At 46.6% G+C, this 18,265-nt stretch overlaps 1 protein-coding gene across 3 annotated transcripts in view; it reads left to right on the top strand.

The window, feature by feature from the left end:
• Window positions 1-2,235: 2,235 nt before the first annotated feature.
• LOC135366738 (leucine-rich repeat-containing protein 15-like) overlaps window positions 2,236-18,265 on the top strand; it is a 584,634-nt gene continuing 568,604 nt past the window's right edge. For all 3 annotated transcript variants that reach the window (XM_064599600.1, XM_064599596.1, XM_064599597.1), the window contains exon 1: window positions 2,236-2,536. The gene's annotated coding sequence lies outside the window, so the exon portion shown is untranslated. The remainder of the gene's footprint in view (window positions 2,537-18,265) is intronic.

Here is an 18,265-nt window from a genome sequence, read left to right as displayed (position 1 = left end):
CGTCACCGAAATTAGTATTCGTAAAATGTGTCACAGACTCTCAGTCAATTTCGACAGCTGGATACCAACAATCGGAAGTACAACAGACCTGGCTCGCAGGTAGACCATCATGTACGCGGGTTTCGTACGTGAGGGCTAGTGCTTATACGATAATAATTGAAAAATAAGAAGAAGAAGAAAAGGAAAAAACCCTCGGAGCCCCCCCCCCCCCCCCCCTGCTGTCTGTCTCCTCTCCTACATATGGACAGCAATTGCCTGGAAATGAATCCACAACAATTTTTCATCACCATCCCTCCCCGTAAAGGAGTGTCGTTGAAATCTGGTTGTGCATTTGCTTCAATAATACACCTGAGACTTGGTACTAGCTCCAGTGTGTTATATGGAGCACTTAGTTACGGGAGAACACAGTCAAGAGCTACGCAGCAGTGTCTTTCAATGTTCTAAGATGGCGTGTAGTTAAGGAACAACCGTATTCCATCTTCATTAAGCAATCATTAAGTGAGCATTGCTTCCTAATGAACGCGTGCTTAATTAGGTGTCACCTTCGACCTCTCTCAGGAGTGTTCTGGGTGTGCAATGTCATACGCGACGCTTTTTGTGCACATTGTGATGCTCTCCGTACTTGTAATCAGTGAAAGCGAAAGAACAACACACATACGCAAACACGTAAAAAAACCCAAGCATGACAGTGGCGTAGCATGAAAAAAAAAGAAAAGGGGAAGAGAACAAAGTCCGCGTGTTTTCCTACGCGTCAGTTATAAGTTCGGTGGCAAAATGCCTAAGCTAAACCGGTCTAAAATCTCTGTTTCAAATCAATAACGTTAGGCATGGTTGAAGAAACGTAGTGTAATGTAATGGTCGCAGTTTCCATCTTTATTTTTGTAAGGTAAGATCTACACGTATATAGTGTGCCCACGAACGCCTTTGTAGTGGAACACACATATGATGCGAAATGATGCTAAAGGCGTTTAAATGCAGTATCATATTCCGATTTTGGGGCGCATTCCTGAACACTTCGTAGCTTCGCAAGTGCGCGTTTGCTCCGCCATCGTCGACGCTGCGCGAGCGGCCGTCCAATGGCCAGCGGGCCCCTGCACTCGTTTCGGTGCCATTGCAACTTCCCCTCCTTTCTCTCTCTCCACAACTGTTACGGATGGACCTATGCGGCTGTCGACGTCGGTGTACCCTATAACGGCGGGTCACCGTATACCCTGGCGTACCCTCTGACCCAGTGGTGTACCCTAGAACCCTATAAAAGCTATTAACCTTAAATTATAGAGGTGATTTTACATACATTGTTATGGATTTTCTTACATTTCAAGTTCGCCCGTAGCATGTAATATGTGGAATGTATACCTCTTAACATTTAACAGAAGACTATGTTTACAAACGGGCGAAATGATGCTGTCAATAACACGTTTGTCATTCCGAGGCAAGCGAGCAGAGAGAGAGAGAGAGAAATGAGAAAAAGCAGTGCTCCGGTCGTTCTAAGCGTCAGTCTCACTCCTTACTGGGCACTTTTTAGTTACATTTCAGTGTTAAATTTTACCAGCCCATACACCGTCCTGTATAATTTTACGGTGCCGCTTTTTAGTTGCCCCCACGCAAATAGCAAAATGTACGCACTCTGCTACTAATATGCCGACTGCTGTATGACGTACACCTTAAAGGGACAGTCCGTTCTCCTTCCATTGTTATAACGACGCCGCCACTTAATGTCTTATGACTTATGACGCTGGCCGTGCAAAATATTCGGAGTACATTCGCGGCCAGTTATTTATAATTTAACTTGACAGCCATGGCTTTCGCTGGCATGACGTCGCTGTCATTTGTCAGTGTAGCTTCTTGCTTTTGCTGTGCTAAACAATGAAGCCACGGAATCCAGGCAAAACTTGCTGGTTACGTTTTATCATGTCACATCACAGTCCTCAATCACTCATGTCCCAGTTGAGAGGTACGCAGTTGGAAACGCAATTTCTATCACAGTGTGTTATCAAGATAGGGTTTTCGCCTTGAGCGACGCAGGTTTGCAAACATCCCAAGTCACAAAAAAGATGAAACAAAGAAACGAAGACACGTGTATAAGGAAATATTTTATGTTATCTCTCAAAGATTCCGTTGCAGCGGCTGCTCCTATCGCTCTTCGCCCTGGCAATGACTCAGCACATTACCATCTTGTGGCACCTACCGACACGTGCGCATGCTCAGTGTCGCCAGGCACGGCTTGTGTGTGTTCGAACAGCAGTCGTGGACGAGACAGCACCAGCTAGGAAGCAAATGACATCGAAGGACACCCGAGTGGTTTGGTCCGAATATCATGCTGTTCTAATTGCACATACTCCTTTGGTGTCAGTCGTTACTGGTACACTTGTGACGTTTAGTGGCTTGTGCTTTGTGACGTGCTGTGAGTGCGCGTGACTTGCGTTTACCGTGCGGTTTCGAAGGAACTGGGAGTGATATTAGCGATTCGAATGCTGCTCGACTTGGTGGACCACCACAACTTGCTGGACCATATAGACTAAAGGACATCGTGCAGGTGAGTAGCTTTTTTGGTCGTTGTTGTCTGGGAATGTAAAACGCCTCAAAATTATGATAGCAGGTCTTATTGTTGCTGTCGCAACATTTTTTGCAGATCGATATCAGGCTTAGTTTTACACCTTTCCATAGTTGCTAATAATACTTAGTTTTTATTCAACACTGAAGATATGACTCAGCAATGTGAATGGATTACATGCCCTACCATTTTTGTTTCATATAGGCATTTTAGTGTCCGTGTTTTTAACCTAAATCAATGCTAGGACACTATAGGACAAGGACATGCCCAAGCGATCAGAATTCACGTTTTGGAAATCATTTTAGCGGTATCATAGGAGCTGGTATTCTGGTATTGCAGTGCTGTAACGAGGCTGGTAACGGTATTCCGTTACATAGTTTCCGTTGGGCGTTCACTGGTCACACTGTGAAAGGTGGACCTGATTCGTTGTTCTATGTTGCTGAACAAGAGTCTCACGGACCCCGTAGCATTTCACTGATAATAATGTAGTGTCGTAATAATGGTAATGGTAAGTGTAATGTAATAATGGTAGTGTCGCAGAACGACTGTGGCTGCTGTATGTTTACCCGATTAGTTGAATTCTATCGTTTTCCGTAGGGTGTGTATCAATGTTACGCAGAATGTACAAAAGCAAATAATTTTCTTTTTTACATTCTATGAGAAGAAAAATAGTAAATTGGAAACCATTGCAGATTTTATTTCCCTAGATTGCAGTTATTCCCCATTTAAGATCCCTGACCCTGAAATTATTTCCCAGTACTGGAAACAGTCCTAAATTTTGCACAAACTCCCGAGCATTTAGACCAAAAACGGGCCTAAAGGACATCTTTTTTTTTTCTTCTTGTATAAAAGTAATCACGGAATGTACAGGACCCTGTACCGCTGAATAAATAATTAGTAATTAAACAATAAACGTTAGGGCTCCAGCGATGTTTGATCATCGTCTGCTTCACAGCCCACGAAATCCATGATATTGCACAATCAGGGCCAGCATTAAAGGGGCGGTAAAGGGCAAACATTTCTCCTTGTTGGATGAAAAATAGCGTTACTTTGACATCAACACTAAAGGAACGGCATCGTTCATCTGCTGCGTCGTTCGTGATTTATGCAGGAATGAAACCGCAGGCTGCACCTAGCCTACCCTTTCCTTCCCAAGAAGCCCGACAATGCGGAGCGCTCTCCTATTGGTCTCCTCAAACGATTTGTCCAGTCGTCACGGGAGATCGTTTGAGGGAACCAAAGGGACGCCGCACCGCTGTCGCGGTTCTTGAGAGTGAGAGGTAGAGCCGAGGTGCAAATTGCAGTTTCATTCGCAGATAAATCACGAACGACACAACGGATGAACGATGCCGTTCCTCTTGTGTTGGTGTCAAGGTAACGACATCTTTCATTCCGCGTGGATACATTCATAAATCACGAACGGCGCAACCGATGAATGATACCGTTCCTTTTGTGTTGGTGTCAGGGTAACGACACTTTTATTCCGCGCGGATAAATTCATGAACCACGAATGACGCAACCGATGCCGTTCCTTTTGTGTTAGTGTTAAGGGAACGACGTCTTTCATGCCGCGCGGATACATTCATAAACCACGAACCACACAACTGATGAATTATGCCGTTCCTTTTATATTGCTGTGAAGGTAACGACGCTTTCTTTCATTCTGCGCTGATAACACCACCGCAAGTGTGTCCTTCGACAATGGCATTCTGCCAGCCTTTGACGCGGCTGTTCATAACGTATGTACGCCCATTTACGCTGACGACAACTATCTTCCCGGGCTAATATGCCTAATGAGGCGGTTGCAAATCACGCGACACCCCCAACAACAACAACAACAACATCCATAAAAAGAGATTACGGTAAAACGTCCGCAGAGACTGAGCACAATGCATTATGCGAAGCCGTAAAAGAAAGCATAAATTGACCCCAACGAAAAGTAATGATCCAACCTTCAAGAGAAAAACGGGGAGGAGACGTCGAAATCGCTCCCCTTTGCGACCGACTGTTTTTTTTTTTTAATCTCCTTACGTTGATCGTATACACTGCCTCGGTTATTGTCGCGTTAAGCATTGATTAGCAATAACTTTAACATGCGAAGTAAAAGATAAACAACTGCTTTGTGCGCGCGGCGTAGGAAAAAGTCGCATCAAAGGGACCGACGTGCACAGCACAAATGTGCCAGGCAGCGCAATGTACTGAAAGTCGAGTGCAATAGGGGTGGACGGTATGTGTCTTATCCATGCTCTTTAGTTTCACGGGTCTGTTCAAGGCCTTCCACATACCCGCACACCCCTATTGCACTCGACTTTCAGTACATTGTGCTGCTTGGGTTCGTTCTTCGTATTTGGCATCCCGTTTTTTTTGTTTTTGTTTTTTTGCGTCATACGTAGAGTATTTTATTTTATTTTTGTCAGGCATCTGCTCAGCACTGTTTTCAAAATTATGGCTGTAAACTGTGAACGGGCTGCGGTGTGTGCGTATTGTGCTCTATAGCTCCGGTGCAGTTGGAACTGACGTTCTTATTAGAGTGTTATTATGGGACTTGTTAAAGGGATTGACAATAGGATGCGTGAGAATAGGGGACACGAAAAGCAAGTGAGTTGCTTCGTATCAGTCGAAACTTCGTCACGATACTTATTTTGCCATGTTTTTTTTTTTTTTTTTTACGATTTCGTAGCATAACATGCACTTCTGTCATCTCGAGTGTATTGGCATCACAAATGTGTGTATTGTCATACAGCAGGAGAGCTACCTATGGAGATAGTCCCCTTTCGGACAGACACTACCTTTACGTTAAAATCCTACAAGCTAGATAACAACACTCCCTAGGTGTGTTTGCTTTTCGTACTGGCCATAGCAAGTGGACAATCCAAACACGGGGAGGGTCGCTGCGGAGGGCAGTGCAGCCCTAGCTAGCTGGCTAGAACATGATTTGCCACTCACCCTGAACGCGGCGGAAAAGACGAGTAGACGTCAGCCAGCGGCGGGAGCACTCAACAAGACCGTACAGTGCTTCTTCACGGACAATGTGGCTATGAAGCCCTGCACTGACAGCAAAAATGTGTGTATTGTCATCAAGCAAAGATGCCGTGCCCTGACAACAAAAATGTGAGAGGAATCGATCCCCGTACCTCACGCATGCCAAGCGAGCGCTGTGTCTACTACAAGTAATTTCAAAGGACCAGTGATGTCCCAACAGTACAAGAAAATGACATAGCAGGGTATTGAGGGTGTGTAAAAACAGCAGTTTTCGCTATCGCTCTTCTGAAACAAATCGGAGAGCTGAAAATTCTTCACACGATTTTTAAGCACTGCCTACATCCGTGCTGAAGACTGGGACGGGGTGAGTTCGAGTCCTCTCGCCGGCAGTGCAGTGTGAGGTTTTGCGTCAGACTTTCCAGACGGACGTTGGCACAGTTCCCCCCTGAAGTCGGCCCTGGACGCATAATTAATCTCATGTTCCTCCACTCCTTCCTGCTGTCCCTCTCTCCACGCACGCTGCTAATAACCACAGTTACTTCGCGACGTTAACCGCAATCTAAAAACAAGCACATACTACATCATTGACGAGAATTTCGACGTCGACCGTTTCTGCGGTAATTTGCGGTGTTTTCCGAAGATACCATCTTCGATCTTATCGTGGTGCTTCATCTTTCATTGGTAACCCTGTACTTTGAAAGGCCAGCCGCCTGTACAATACATAATGAATTCTCTTGTAGCTGTACGACAATGGGGAGCGTGCACCAGCGCCGACATATGTCCCTTCAAGCTCAGCTTAGCTAAGCTATCTTTTTCTTCCGTCACTATTCACCTCAATTCGACCCATTAACGCATTTGCGACGCGAAGCAAGTGCGTTTATAGCGAACGAGAAAGGAAATTAATTTGCTACTGTCCTCCTATTCTTGTAGAGCCAGGGATCTCGTCAGGTCTTTGTTCGCCTGAAAGAAGGGAGAGTTCGCCTTTGGTGGTCCCGTTCGTCCCTGTGGGACGTGTAGTTTAAAATCTTGCTGCTCTTTTCCTTTTTTGTCCACAGTACACCATCCATTCAGAGAGTTTCAGGTCAGCTGGTGTCCAAATCTCAATTTTACGTGCGGCAAAATCCTTAATGTTCTTGGACCCCTAAGTTTTCCGAATTTCACGATATAAAAAAAGTCGCTTATTTGAAGGGCACGCAAAATTTTTGAGAAATAATTTACAGTTCAGAAAGTATCATTTTCACAGTTTCATGCAGCATACAAGCTAATGGAATGGCGCTTTTATCAAATTGGTAAAATGGGGTTTATTATGAAGTCGGTAAATCGATCAAAGGACGAATTTAGTATCCAGAATTTGCGAAATTTAGTTGCTGCGAATATGTACCCTGTGTCCTATGCGCGGAATATTAGGGCGTTGAAATTTAAGAGGTTTGCAGTAGAGCATATTTCCTGTAGTATAACCCCCACCGACGTACTCGTACAACGCCCCCCTCCCATAAAATTAGCGGAATATGAAAATAGTCGAGGCTTAGAGACAGCGTTGCGTAATGGTGCACGGCGGTGGAAAAACACGCACTGCCTCCCCGCGACACTTTTTACAATGTGCCACTTTATACATAGGAAAACTAGTTAGAATTTTATATAGTTTTTCTATATGCAATCTCGACTCATTTCTGAAAACGTTCGTGCAACTTCTGGGAAGTCTCGGAAAGGTCTCTTTTTGGAACGGTCGTGTAAGGCTGTTGTCACTGTGCTCCGAATTGCTTCCACATTCTGAATACACGTTTCTTTAAGAGACGTTTTCCTCTTGGGGAATAGGAAAAAAATAAAAAGTAAAATAAAAGTCAGCCGAGGGCATATCTTTTGAGTGCGGTAACTGATGTGCCTGGTAGACGTTTTGACCGTCGAGTTCTCCTGCCGACGAGCTAATATTTTAGAAAGCCAGTAGCTTGGGCAGACATAAGTCCCGAAGAACTTGGGCAACTGTTCTTTTTGTACATTACCTTTGCTCAGCTTAGAAACACTCAGCACTGCGATGAAGCGCTCGGCCCTACAGAAAGCACCAGCGTTGGTTGTGGCCAAGGTCGTGCTGAAGACTGGGAGGTAGTGGGTTCGAATCCTACCACCGGCTGTGATGCCTGAGGTATTCCCTGTGTTTTCCGAAGACTTTCCAGACAAATGTCGGCAGAGTTTCCCGTGAAGTCGGTCCAGGACGCACACTAACCTCCTTGTCCCCACTCCTTCCTGCTGTCCTCTCTCCATCTGTTCACGTCTGTACGCAGCTCATAACCACAGTTGCTTCGCGGCGCTAACACGAAAGAAAAGAAAAGTCTACAAAAATTAATGTATTATAGTCTTATAACCCTGTACGGGCAGCCTTCAACGAACGTTGAAACCAACTGCCTTGAAAAACGCGCGTAGCGCCAGCAAGTGTGTATTTGTGTCAACTTCTAATGGGCACTGAATCCAATGCTGATTGACAGGTTGACACGATACGCGCTTGCTGGCAAGTTTTTCCAAGTTCTTCTGGCGCGTTTTTCAAGGCAGTTGGTTTCAACGATCGTTGAAGGCCGTACCGGGGTATTAGAGGGTGCACAGGTTACTCTACAAAAGGAAAGCGCAGATGTAGGCGGATTTTTTTTGCTGCTGTCGTTCCCATTAGGGAATACTTTCAATTACTCGGCGAATGGTCATTAGTCCCGGATGCTTTGTAATGACCCTTTCGTGGGCCTTTTTTGCGTCTCTCCTCTTTCTGAACCATGGTCCTCGTATCGATTGCTCTCTTATCGCTGCCCATCGACCTTGGGTCCACCTACACACTGCGGAAGGAATCGCAAAGTAGCTCCAATAGCCGACCTATTGTGCAGTATAGCTATGGTGGCTTTCCCGATTTCTTCGTTGATAGAGTCGACGTAACGACCTTCCGTCACACCCAGTATACTTTTGTTTCCCGGCGCATTATCACGATGCGCGAAATGTGATATTGCTCGACTGGTATAGAGCACACGGAAATTCTCACGCATTCTATTCTAAGAAAATCCCTAATATCGTTCTCCTGACGTGCACCGGTAACATAGTCTGTGTATCGGGGACTGTATGTAGCCTTTATAAGGAGCAGAGTAACGTGCTTGCACCAGTGGAACGGTTACTTGATTTCACCAAACCGCGCATGATGCTTTTGTGTGTAGTGAATATGAATGTGATGCTGGTGGCGCTAGTGAAAGAGCTCGCCGTTATCGGCCTCATAGAGGTCACGCCTAACGCTCTGGGGAGAATGTGCGTCCTGGACCGACTTCTAAGGGAACTGAGCCGACATATGCCTGACAGCGTCTGGATAAAATGCAGGAAAAACCCCAGACAGCACAGCCGGCACCGGGATTCGAACCCGGGTACCTTCCAGTCTCCACGGAACAGGTCCAGCACCATAAACACTCCGCCACGCGAACTTGTAGTATGAATGTGAACTTCAATAACGTAGTCTTCAACGGACGTCTACCTACACCAGCCAATGACATCACGGCAATTTTAGATACCATACAGACGAGAAAGTAACCAGGGGCGGATTTAGGGGGGGGTCCAGATGTCCTGCCCCCCCCCTCCCCCCACACACACCTCAATTTCAGTCGTTACATGGAGCATCAGTTGACCTCGGTAATATAATAGCATGCTTTCCAAGGCAGGACCCCACGCTCAGAAAAATCCAGGATCCGCCCCTGAAAGTAACACAGTCTGTATACTATTCAGGGCACCACATGCCAAACGTCCGAGGTCCTAATCATAGTTTTAAAGCGCCGCTGGAACAAGGACGGAGATAGGTACACAACACATAGGCGCTGTGTACCTATCTCCGTCCTGGTTCTAGTAGGGCTTTAAAACTATAACATCGTGCGAACAGGCCCAGTGCTCCACGTTGATCGAGGTCCTAATGTTCTAAGTCATGGTTCCATGCATAGGTATGCATGATTAATGTTAATTCTTCTTCTTTGGGAATGGAAAGTTGGTGCCACTAGAGTCACTAAATAGGAGGCAGAGTAGCGACACTGAGCCACGCCGGCGAGCGAGCCCGCCATCTTGTTTCCGGCGCGGCTGCGTCGCCGTAGCAATGGGTAGCAAATCTCCCCCTTCTCCGTCAGAGAACGGCACGCAGTCGAGCCAGCTCGCAACGTAGGAAACCGGCTTTGGATGGAGAGGACTCAACATGGACGGCGCGTTCTTGGAAGAAGAAACCACGTGACACGATCGGTCCAATCGCGTACACCGAACGGCGGCTACGGCGTGGAAAACGAATGCGAGACTTTGTACCCCTATTTAGTGACTCTTTCTTGCCACCAGTCTGTTTCTTCTGGCCGATGGTAATCAATAATAATAATAATAATAATAATAATGATAAAATAATCGAAAGAGCGTTTTACTGTTTGCTCATTTTCTTTTCGTGTTCTACTGGACCCTTTATAGTAATGACTTATTAGGGCCTCCTCATCGGCAACAACTCGCAGTGGCTCCGTTTCCACTTTGTTCGCCCCGTCCAGAACAGTCTCTGGTTTCATCTTAATTGCCGGTATCGCGTTACGAAAGCAGGTCTCTCATTATATTACGTCCCGTTACGATCTCAACATTAATGAAGTCTCCTTAATTGCATTTTATACGTGTGCATGTGGAACTAAATAAACATCAAAGCCCCCCATATCGTCGTCAGATATTACAGCCAGCGGGTAATGGGGTATAAATGGGATATGTCTTCTTTTGCTTTAAAATGGCGTTGCTGTTTATGAAGCTTCAGACGAACTGTGTATAGTTCTGCTCGTATTGATTGCTAAGTAGAAACTAAAATTTATAAATATTGAAGTGCAATTAACTCTGCAGCCTTTTATGACCTAAGGAACTGTGTAACAGCTATGCGATACACAGCTGCAGGCTCGTGGTAATCGAATTAATTTAAGTTATGTTCCTGCGCATTCATAACCTCAGAAGTGTAATATCTAAAAGAGGCAATGACTGTCACGTTAACAACGCATGAAGCTGACGTTTGAGAAAATAAAGAGACTATATAGCACATTGGACTTTCACGCGTGACAGAAAGTGGTATTTTAGCAAAATATAATTCCTGAATGACGTTTGCACTGTTGACTGATTAGATGAGAGATTGAATGTGATTGCATTGATGAGGTCTGTATTGTAAGAGAACTACATATGAAGGGAGATCCAAAAAAACGCCGAACGGACACGGAACGAACCAATACGTAAGCGAGCGTATCTGTTCGATCCTTGTCTGTTTGGCGTTTTCAGAGACGTGAACCGTTACCAACAGACCCAACAGATATATTTTTTATGGAAGACTGGAGGATAAGGAAAGTACAATGCTTGACTTGTAAAACAAAGTGTTCTAAGCGGCCCCTTAAACGTACACGTGTGCATGAAGAGCGTGTGTTGTTACTATAATAGAACTACCTGTTCGATAAACCGCCAGCGACGGAAAGAGGGGCCGCTTGAACCCCAATAAAACACTTTGTGGCGCACCCAAGCTTCAGTAAAACCGAAAGCGTCAAGTATCGCAAACAGGTATCCGTGCCGCACGCGATCGAAGGCCTTCGACTGGTCGAAGGACGCTATATGACAGCAGGGATACTTCCCTATGTGTGTGCTGTCATCAAGCAGGAGAGCTACCTATGGAGGTAGTCCCATTTTTCACAGACACTAACTCTACCTTACAGTCCTACATGAGAGATAACAACACTTCCTAGAGGAGTTTGCTTTTCGTACTAGCCACACCACGGGAGAGTGGCTGCGGAGGGCAGTACAGCCCTATAGGGAGCTGGCTAGAACATGATTTGCCACTCACCCTGAAAGACGAGAAGACGTCTGCCAGCGTCGAGAGCATTTCACGAGTCCGTATAATGCTTCTCCACGGACTATATGGCTACGATAGCCTGCCCTGACAGCCTGAAAGATAGATGCGTCTCCGAAGTCTGGGACACTGAAGGCTAGCGCCGGCAACGGTGGACCCAAATTTGGAAGTTTATATCTCCGCAGTTCATAAAGCTAATTGTTTACGCTGAGCGCACGGAACGGGCGACGATTCTAACAACCGCACTTTAGCCCAGGCGACAAAGCGCAATGCTTGCCCACATTGCATTGCAAAAATAGTACTGCCCTAAACGCCCTAAGAACGAAGAGCAGGCACTCACTGCTTTGTGCCCCTCCTTTGTCTCCAGCTGTTTGTATAGTCATCTGTAAGATAGGACAAGCGCAATACTTGCCCACATCACATTTAAAAAAATAATACTGCCCTCGCCCTAAGAACGAAGAGCGGGCACTCACTGCTTCGTCTCCCTCCCTGGCGAACAGTATTGGGCCATGTTCGGCGGCCCACCATCAAGCAGGAAAACTTTGGCAGGAGACTGGGAGGTACCCGGGTTCGAATCCCGGTGCCGGCTGTGCTGTCTTGGGTTTTTCCTGGGTTTCCTTTCAGACGTATGTCGGCACAGTTCCCTTAGAAGTCGGCCCAGGACGCACATTTCCCCAGGGCGTCAGTGGTGACGTTGCCCACCTCTGTGAGGCCGACAACGGCGAGCACTTTCACCACCACCACCGCAGGAAAACTTCACATATGTGTAATGCCATCAAGTGAAAACTTCACACGTGTGTATTGTCATCACACATATGTATTGGCATCGGGGCGGAAGACCAGTCCCACAGACTGGTTCCCTCTAACGTTTCACACGGACTAGACTGGGACTATATGCCAAATCTAGAGCAGATAACTGCATGTCAAATATTTATATGTGTGCTGGACGCCACCACGCAACGATCGAAGACTCGCGTAAGGTTGCGTACATGACAACGGCGCAACGTACACAGACACCTAATAGTGAAGCACGCAACGTACCTTTTGTCTGTTTTGCAAACTGTACCTCTGTTGTCTTCAAGGAGTGCATTGTCATCAAGAGGAGGTAGTCCCCTACTTATGGAGGTAGTCCCCTTTGGACAGACACTAACTTCACACCAGCTCCCGTGGCATAATGCTTAGGATGATCGCGTTCCACGGCGAGACCGGGAGGTGACACGGGTTCGAATCCTGTCACCGGCTGTGCTGTCTGAGGTTTTCCCTGGGTTTTCCGAAGACTTTCCAGACGAATGTTGGCACAGTTCCCCCTGAAGTCGGCCAAGGACGCATACTAAACCCCCCCTGTCCCCCACTCCTTCCTGCTGTCCTCTCTCCATCGGTCCACGTCTGTACGCCGCTCATAGACACAGTTGCTTCGCGGCGCTAACACTGAATAAAAAAAAAAGACTAACTTCACGGTACAATCGTACAAGCTAGATAACAACACTCTCTATAGGAGAGTTTGCTTTTCGTACTGGCCATACCAAGCGAATAATCCAAGCACGGGAGGGTCGCTGCGGAGGGCACTACAGTCCTAGCGAGCTGGCTAGAACATGATTTGTCACTCACCCTGAACGTGTCGGAAAAGATGAGTAGACGTCAGCCAGCGACGAGAGCACTCAACAAGACCGTACAGTGCTTCCTCACGGAAAATGTGGCTACGAAGCCCTGCCCTGACAGCCTGAAACATACCTGCGCCCCCGAAGTCTGGGCCACCGAAAGCCAGCCGGCAACGACGGACCCAAATTGGAAAGATTATCTCCGTAATTAATAAAGCCAATTGTTTACGCTGAGTGCGCGGGACAGGCAACGGTTCTAGGAACTGAACGGTAGCTCCGGCGACAGCGGACAGCTGAAATATTTGCGTTAATCTGCGAGCCACAACAAAAGAGGAACGTGCCTGAAACAGTGCTGGGCGGTTTCACACATCCCGCAAGACGGGCAACCGTCAGAGCGAGAGATGTGAAACCGGAGAGATTTGAAATCGCTCGCGGAGAGCAAGAACGTTGTGTATTGTCGTCAAGCAGGAGAACTACCTATGGAGTTAGTCCCCTTTGCACTGACACTAACTGCACGTTACAATCCCACAAGCTACATAACAGCACTCTCTAGGAGAGTATGCTTTTTTTGGGAAAAATATTTCCGGACACAGCACCGGAAGCGATGCTGCCTCGACGACCGTTTGATAGGTCCGGGCGTTCAAAGACACGGTCCGGAGCACCACTCCATCAGGACACCTGGCTCTTCACTACAATACCGGTGGGTGCTCTCCGCTATTCAGTGATACCACAATAGAGGCTGGCTTCGAAGGGCGCGTTGCTCGAGACATTTCTGGAGACCTTCTTAATCACAACGACAGAGGAAGATCACTGTGTGAGCACACCTTCTTCGTCTCTCTTATCAGCCGAAACGGAATATCTTGGGACGTCCCCGGATCGCAACCATCATCTAGTTTTTTGTTTGTTTTTGTTTTCCTGTTGGGATAAGGTTTTGTTGTCACATTCCCGGTGTCTTATTTTCTATTTAAACGTGTGCAGTCAGCAGTTCGCTTGTGCGCTTACTCGTCCTTGCCCATGGCTGCTTTCCGTTCATATCATTATACACGGTCCATCCGGACCACGTTACCAAGGGGCCCTTCTCCGAAAGATCAAGAAAAGATCTTCCCGGAAACGCTTCTTGTGTATTGGCATCAAATGGAAGGCCTGCCACAGGGGCAGGCTTCCTGCAGCATCTCAAATAGACTCGAACAACATTCTGAATACCAGCTCTCGCCCAGCGACTAAGGCTGGTCAGAGATTGATATACGTGTCCGTTTCGCCATGCAACAGTCCATGACACTGGAAAGCTGCAAGTGGGAGAACACGAGGATGTGGACACCTCATAGGTTAACATGGAACTTGCCATTGTTCACCCCGAAGAGGATGTCAGAGGTCATCCAGCGACGGTGAAACTCAACTGCTCCAAGCACCGCACGCTCCCTGCAAAGAACTTTGCGAATACCGGCGTTAACTAGCCGAATCACCTCCTGCACACTGCGGCTCTCCTGCGCGTGCACTCGTCGCACTCTGAGCGCGGGCGAGTGTGTGTCAGCTCAGAAAAAAAAAAAAACGAATGTCGGGTCCTAACAGAAAAGTTAGTAGACCCTGAGCAGGATGCCGCTGCTCTAGGAGACCCTGAAAGATCGCGCGCAGACCTAAGGCAAGGCACTTCACTTTGAAATCGGGCACCAAAAGGCCGCCATCTACGCGAGGCCGATACATACGACCTCTTGATACCCATTCTACTGAACCGCCCCAAATAAACTGAAACGCTGCACGTGTAGCGGCCTGAAGAGTAGTCCGCGGAGGGATGGAGATATTGGCTAAATACCAATATTTACTCAGAAACCAAGACGCAGCAAGGCGCGCTCTGCAGGTAATGGGGAGTACGAGCTCTTTCAAGTCCCGGAGCACAGGAATACTACGCATATGGACACGTGCCCAGGTGCTGGGAGATATTCCTGAAGGCAGGAAATCATACCCAAGAACGCGCACGGCATTCTTCACAGGAATACCAAAGGGTGCGGAGCACGACGGGATGAGGTTGACGAAAAGTAGTGCGCTTTTATCTCTCGTATCGCCAACTGTAGGATGGGACAAGCGCTTTTATCTCTCGAAAGAAGGAACAAACGAATGGGGATATTTTTGAAAGCGCAGTCCGGTGCTTCATCAGAGTACTGTGCTCTTGACGCGTAACAGATCTACGGGTGTCAAGGACAGAGAAGAAGTGGCTGCCTCGCATGTCTATGGCTTCATTCGTGCAATTGTACCGTTGCTAAGACCGCAAGCTGTGTCACGTTTTGCTTCCTTTCTGCTCGACGGTGCCGCACGGGACACCGTGGATTACTTCGGGTCTATCCACATTCATTAAGGGTGACCTTCTTCCCGACGGCAACCTTTCCATATAACAACACCATCCCGCGCTATATATATATATATATATATATATATATATAGAAGAAACAGGGAGACTGTAGAGGTTATTATACGCTGTCCTGACGCGACATTGTGCGCGATAGATTGTTCTGCTTGTCGCGGTACGTGTCAGATTATTGAGCTGCTCTTACTTGTCTTGTTTTTACTCTCTCGTGACATAAAAGAACAACGGTTCATGGTGGACTATCATTTCGTGTGCGCGCGAGGGATTGGGTATTGAGGAACTCTCTGCAGAGGTCGCGACCTGCATTCAGTGCAACAGTCCAAGTTCATGCCGTGTACACTGGTGTGCAGAGAAAGCGTTGCTTTTCATATGAAACATCATAATGGTACTTAGTATTCACCCACAACGGAGCAAGTTTTATGCAAAGCGAAGTGTGCATGAAGACTTTCTCGAATCGTATTCATACCAGCAACCTTTTTGTTGTGCGTGCTGTGCATGCACTCTAGAATCCTCGTAGATTCAGAAACGTTTCTACTTTGCTCTCACGTTCATCAGCGCCTATAGAGCAAGGAAATGCACGGCGGAAATGGTGCGAAAGAATGAGAATCTGATACCCGAAATGGAAAGTGGAAGTCTCTACGTACCCTTTCTTCTTGGCGTGTCTTTGGCCTTCCGATAAAAATCAGGGAGGGAACAATGGCGCGCCCTCTAGAGACATAATCCGAAAATGAATGATGAGACGTCGTAGGGAACCTCTTTTTTTTATTTAAGAAAAAAAAAACTTCGTGTTAGAATACAAAATCAAGAAGTATAGCTGTGGAACGATCGTGCTCATTTTGGCGTACCTATAAGCAATTCCATAGCCCGAGCATTTGCTGTGCACAGTGTCTATTCAAACTTTGGCGAACTTTCAGCCCGCGTGAAATTTTTGTCGTTCGCGATGGTATGCCAGAATGATGGAATATATTCGGCAAGAAATGGCAGGGAATATAACGAAATGCGCAGATACGAACAAGAATGAATTATATTTTTTTTCTCAATTCTCAAGATAGGAGATGAACTTGCAAAGAAGAAGAGCACTGAATGGAATTTGTCCCTGGGAATGCATTGAATGTACCATGAGATTTGGTCGTCCATTGGATGGATCTCCATAATTACTATAGAGATGCTCGACTTGGATGTACTGTAGGAATTCCTTCATCAGTGCAGCGATTGCGTTCATGGAATGTGCTGAATGCTATTCTGTGCAGTTCTCGAGTAGGTTCGTATAAAAGCGCAGAAAATGAGGAGTATTTTTTGTTCTGTATGATGGGAATTCTTTAACGTAGGTTCACATGCCGATATAGTGCTATTCGGTGCTATTTCGTGCATGTGTAACTTGGTCTTTTTCGTTTTCTGTGGTGCCGTTACCGATGCAAAAACTTTGCTGGTCGACCTTCAGCCAAGCCAAGCTTTGCATAGATGCGTGAAAGAACAATAACAACAGCGACATTATTTGATGATAATGATGATGATGATTGGGGCGCCGGAGCGTGTTCCTTAAACTTTTGTCCAGCACTGTACAATCGCAAATTTTATTTTCACAGTAGTTTGCTAGCAACCACTTGAACTGCTTTGACCCACAGTCATGTGCAACACTGCTTTTAGAAAATATATATATAATATATAATATAATATATTAAGGGAAACTTCGGCCGTGTATATCGCAGGAAAAGGCTGTTGGACACGAATCCAGATTTCACAGAAGTTTAGTGACCGCGCGGATATGTCCCTTGTGCCCGATCCGCGAAAAATTGGGGGTCAAGAAATTAAAGGGTTTCGCACTAATTATTAACCCAAAGTAATACTCTCTTTATTCGCACAAACCGCCTACTCGAAGACAGGACTAGGTCTATATACGTAAGGGTATCAATGTGTATCCTATTTCCTTTTCACTCCTTAACGGCCCGCTATTTACGTTGAAGTGATATACATTCCGCACACAATGCATCACTTTGTAGCTACGTCCCCTATTCTTTGCTGCTCTTTTGTCTGCCTTTCGGCGTATAGCCTTTACAAAAATTTAAAGCCCGTCCCATTGAGTTCGATAGGAGCGTATCAGTGGGCTCAAAAAGAGATGCCACCCCCCTGAATAAACAAGATTACGCGTCGTAGCGTCGAGCACTCTTGTATGAAAAAATTCAGTGATGAAAAGAGCGGTGCAACGAACGTGGACGGGTTGCGTTGTGGAGATAGGTTCGACTAACGCTTTCTGGCGATCTATTTTTGCAGGAACAGCTATACTGTGGAGAATGGGAGTTAACGTTTTGTGCGTTTGTTTGGAATATCGTTCGCTTGTATATAAGGTTCGATGAATTAATGGCTGCTCTTGTATACGCTTCTTTAATAACGGTGTGTGTACCTTGGAGTTAAGTGTTACGAAAGCGAGAGGTTCCGGTACGCACAAGACAAAAGCGATAACAGGATGCTCATCGACGAGAAATCTTCGTTTCATTGATCCATGGTATAGTTGTGATTGTTCAAGTGGGCAAATACAGGATCAGCATCTTGCGCGCCGAGACGGAGAGGTTATAAAGTCACTGGTCCTTGCAGTGACTTCAAGGTTGCAGTGTTGCCAGATTTGGCTGCTTTGCGCCACACTTGGCTCCTTTCTGCCTGTCGTGCACTCTAAAAACAGAGCTTCACCGCATAGTATGCTCCTAGCCAACCATCGTCCGGAACGGCAACGTTCTCTCCCGCCTTGATTTGATGAAAACGTGGGGCGTACGCCATTTTTGTGGCAATTATGAACCGCATAATGCCACGGAAATGGCGTACGCCCCCCGTTTCCAGCGGAAAAAAAAAGACACCCTGTATATTGGCCAGGCTCCTTTCAGTCCCCGAATGGGGATTGCGCGCGTTTATTCCGCTGCGCGTCCTTGGCGGACGAC

This window comes from Ornithodoros turicata, chromosome 8 (assembly GCF_037126465.1).
Source record: "Ornithodoros turicata isolate Travis chromosome 8, ASM3712646v1, whole genome shotgun sequence".
NCBI classification, from domain to species: Eukaryota; Metazoa; Arthropoda; class Arachnida; order Ixodida; family Argasidae; genus Ornithodoros; species Ornithodoros turicata.
The sequence above is the reverse complement of the archived record's forward strand: the minus strand, read 5'-3'. Positions and strand labels throughout refer to the sequence as shown.